The 4470-nt window shown below is 49.8% G+C and overlaps 1 non-coding gene across 1 annotated transcript; it reads left to right on the top strand.

Annotated features, from left to right (window-relative positions):
* The first annotated feature begins 3212 nt into the window (after nucleotides 1-3212).
* LOC129403057 (small nucleolar RNA SNORA51) lies at nucleotides 3213-3345 on the top strand. The gene has a single exon (XR_008629046.1). It is a non-coding gene; the product is annotated as a small nucleolar RNA SNORA51 (small nucleolar RNA).
* The last annotated feature ends 1125 nt before the right edge of the window (nucleotides 3346-4470 follow it).

Below are 4470 nucleotides of genomic sequence, written 5' to 3'. Positions count from 1 at the left end.
TCCCACACCCAGTGACCTCCTGCACACAATGACCAATGTTCTGGGGAACTCCATCAGAGCAGCCGTCACCTAGCACCTGTCCCAGTGGGAGCTGGACCTGCTGTCCTCCACCAGCCTGAGGGAGCTCTACCAGTCTCTATGGCCCAAGAGAAGGAGGCGTCCAGGGGACAGGAAGGCAGCGAGAATGCCCTGTGAGGCCCAGCTCTGCCGCTCAAAGAGGAGGGAAGAGGCCAGGAAGTGGGCTGCGAGGAGACCCACTGTCAGCCTGATCAAGAACACACATATGCCCTCTTCGTGTTTGGTGGTGATAGAAACATAGGCACAGAAAGGATCGCAAGTGGGTCTCCATTTCTTCATGTGTGTGTTGGAAACCTGGTGGGAGGTAGCCAGGTGGGCAAGGGCTGACATTTTCCCTGGGGTGGAAGGACTGCAGGGCCCACGTTTGGCAGATGCTTTAGGGTTTTATTTTCGCAAGGAACTGGAGAAGGTCCAGGAAAAATGTGTTTCTCTAGTACCATAACAACCACAACACGTGGTTCCCCAAGAGCAGACTTTGACTTTGGTTCCCTCCGGCAACACGTCACAAGCCAATAAATGTTCTTGTAAATGGCGAGACTGGTGCTCAACGGGAAATTTATCATTAAGTGACACTCTCTGGCAACACAGCCACTAACTTTTTCAGGTTCTTTGCACATATGCTCTGAAAAGTCAGGGGACCAGGCAGCGGCTCGGAGAAGTCACCCGGAGGGGAGGCACTGTCTGGACTCCATGCTGTGCTCACAGCGCTGCTCCCACTTTTGCTGTGGTGCGTGCACACATTCTTGTCTGGTGCTCTGCAGATACTCACACATGTGCTCACTGGCAGTCTCACTTCCAGCCACTGTGCCTGCACACCTTCTGATTGTGGTGCTCTCTGGGGTCACACTCGTTAGTGGTGCTTGCACACACCTAGCTGGATGTGTCTGGAGACTGCCTGTGGTTCAGAGGAACACAGACAGCCGAGCAGCAGGGACCACCTTGGTGCGTGTGGCAGCACTGGAAGAGGAACGGTGGCCTCACACTCGGAAGGTCGGTGCTTTAGACACCGAGCTGTCCTCTAGTCCCTTGGTCCATTTTGTTATCAAGTCAAATACTTACATAGAAAAACAACAGTTTCTGCTCTTATGAAGCTAAAACGACTGGTTCCAAAGTGCAGAAGGCATTCCAAGGTATGATCTGAAGGGGAAGAAACAGGGCAGAAAAAGATCTGAGGGAAGAGATGCTTCAGTACAAGTAAAACCAGGGGAAATCCTGGGTGAAGGAGGCGAGGTGCCTGTGCCCAGCTGTCACCAGCAGCCCGGGATGTTCTCACCTCTGAGTGGCACCACTCTGCTGAGGAGTCTCTGCAGGGCCCCTTTCATGTCCCTGTTCCTTAGGCTGTAGATGAAGGGGTTCAGCATGGGAGTGACCACAGTGTACATCACTGAGGCCACCTGACTCGCCCTGGAGGATGAAGTAGGTGCCAAGCTGAGGTAGACCCCCAGACCTGTGCCATAGAACAAGGAGACAACTGAGAGGTGAGACCCGCAGGTGGAGAAGGCTTTGTACTTGCCTCCAGCTGATGAGATTTTCAGGATGGAGGAGAAAATCTGGGAGATCCCAGAGAGAGGAACAACTGCCAGGATGACAGTCACAAAGTACACCACTGTGCTTTTTAGGAGGGTATCTGAACAGGAAGTTTCAGGACCGCAAAGAGGTCACAAAAAAAGTGGGGGACCTCCCTGTTTGTACAGAAGGACAGCCTCAGAAGGGTTAGGGTCTCCAGCAGGGAGCCAAGAACACTGATGCCCCAGGACCCCAGAGCCAGCAGCCCACAGAGCAGGGGGTTCATGATGGCTGTGTAGTGCAGGGGGTGGCAGATGGCCATGAGCCTGTCATAGGCCATCACGATCAGGAACAAATTATCCAGGCATCTGGCGGGTGATGGACCCACAAGGGCCAGCAATGCTGACTGAGTAATGGGCCTCTCAGAATCACCCCTTTCCAGAACCCCATGGCGACTTTGGTCTTTGTGTTCAGCATGTTTGGGAACGTGGATCCCTCAACTTCACAGATTCTCTAGTCACTGAGACGGTTACTTCAAGCATTTTCTACTTCTTAAGTATCTGTATGCTTACATCTATTGGGTACCTATCATCAATCTATCAACCATCTATCTATCCACGTTGAAAAATTTGGTCATATGCATTCACTCCTGATAATTTCAAAATCACAATAACAAATGCTGTTCGCTTTCCAAACCGTCTTTTTTTTTCAGTGCATTGGAACCCTTACAAGATACCTCCAGACACTGCGATTGTCCTGGCAAATACTATGTACGACAACTCCATGCATGTGCGGTGATGTCCAGCCTCATTTCTGTGAAGAACAGAAACTTTACATCCCATGTCTCCCTCCCACTGGGAGCCACTGAAGTTCTCTCCCAGGTGCTGCTCCTGTGTCCGATGGGACAGTCCACACACAGGTCTGCCCCTGCTGTCCAGTCTCAGGCCAATGGGCCCACACTAGCACTGCACTGGCAGGGCCACTGCCACCAGCTGCTCACTGAGGATGACCTGGCATTCTCTCAGGAAAGTCTTTCAATGTTCTGTCTCCATGAGGTGTGTGCACGCACATTTCCTTGTTGATTTTAATATATTTCTTCTTATATTAACATACTACCTGCAAATTAAACAGCTTAAGGCACCTGTTTATCTTTAGGTCCCCCTGCATTAGCATAAAGTTCCACAATACTGTCTAAATTTGTGATAAGAGTAAGAATTCTTACTATTCTTCTTCTCTTTCAAGGCAGTAGTCCTAGAATTTTGTAATCTAATATAATTTTTATCTTAATTCAGGGAATATAGTTTAACTTGCATTAAAAATTCTAGATATGCCTTCCTGGGGCTTATGATGGGCTGTGTTCTTTACATTGACTGTACTGAAAAGGGTGCTCTACACGATCAGAGAAACTTCTCTAGTAACATACTATAGAGATGAGCAATAGCACATCGGGTAGGGCATCTGCCTTGCATGCGGCCAACCAGCCTGGGTTAGATTCCTCCGCCCCTCTTGGAGAGACCGGCAAGCCTCTGAGAGTATCTCGCCCGCACGGCAGAGCCTGAAATGTACCCGTGGCATAGTCGATATGCCAAAAACAGTAACAACAAGTCTCACAATGGGGACGTTACTGGTGCCCACTCGAGCAAATCAATGAGCAACGGGATGACAGTGACTGTACTGAAAAAGGAGGCACAGTAAATCCACCCCATATGCACCTCAGTCCAGACCCTTTGCCTTGTCTATACTGTGAATAGGGGGACGTGGGGAAAAATTCTAGATACTTTAGGGTCTTTATGAAAGTACAAATGATTTTTCATGACTAATTATCAGTTAAAAACATGATGCAAATTCTATCTAAACATTCCCTAATAAATTTCAGATGTTAAGCGTGGGGCAGGTGTTAGGGCGCGGATTGAGATCTCCCTTACCGACAAAGAGACTCCAGAGACTGCAAATAACAAGCAGGGTTTATTGTAAGACTGGCTAGCCAGGGTCCAGCCACCTACGTGGACATACAGGTCCAGCAGGTTGGGCAAAAGACCCCGAGCTTCCCCAAAGGAGATCTTATATAGGCCTTCCCCGGCCATTACAGCAGAGCCCGCGCATTTCATAGCCAATAGATTTGTAATATTACAAACTTTCTTAACCCGTCCATTTAAAAGGACATCACTCCTTAGCCTATGGCTTTAGAGATCAGTACTCGCGTCAATATTCAGGAATGTCCCAGTTCTAGGGGCTGTCCTGGGTCTCGTGATATGGGTCCGGTTATCTGGTCTGACCACCACCCTTCTTGCGACCCAGGGTGCCTGTATCCAAATTCCTTGCTCAGGGACAGATAGACAAGTTATTCTGATGTCGGTGGGCCCCACGGGTGACTTTCGTGAAGCGGGGAGGAGAAAGACGGTCACTTTCTCTCCAACCGCCTCAAACACCCGGGACCCAGGGTTACTGGGTTCTTGTCTCGCTCGCGGAAAAGAATTTCAGGAGTAGACAAGCAGTGAAGTAACAGACTTTATTTAGAAGGTCTTAGGGAAGGAGGAAGGGATAAGTGGAAAAGGAAAACCAGTAGGAGTAACGCGCTCAAGAAAGAACGCGGGCTCCTCCAAAGATGGAGAGAGCTCTACACACATCCTAGCACTGGACACGAAAGCATGAAAGTACACATCTCAAGGGGGGAGATGCGGGCAACACATGTGCTCGGCCACATGGCACAAGCAGCACATGGGCTCAGGCAGCATATGCGCGCCCTTCCTTTGTTCAAGGTGTCTTTTATAGGGTTTCTCCAACCTGCCCCCACCCACATGGGGTTTCTTTTCAGGTAAAAGTTCGTTGCTAAGGTTACCAGGGAGGTTGGGAGTGGTGATGGCCTTCTTTGGGGAACCTCCTGGG

This window comes from Sorex araneus, chromosome 2 (assembly GCF_027595985.1).
Source record: "Sorex araneus isolate mSorAra2 chromosome 2, mSorAra2.pri, whole genome shotgun sequence".
NCBI lineage: Eukaryota > Metazoa > Chordata > Mammalia > Eulipotyphla > Soricidae > Sorex > Sorex araneus.
Note: the sequence above shows the minus strand (reverse complement) of the source record. Positions and strands in the feature narration are given on the sequence as shown.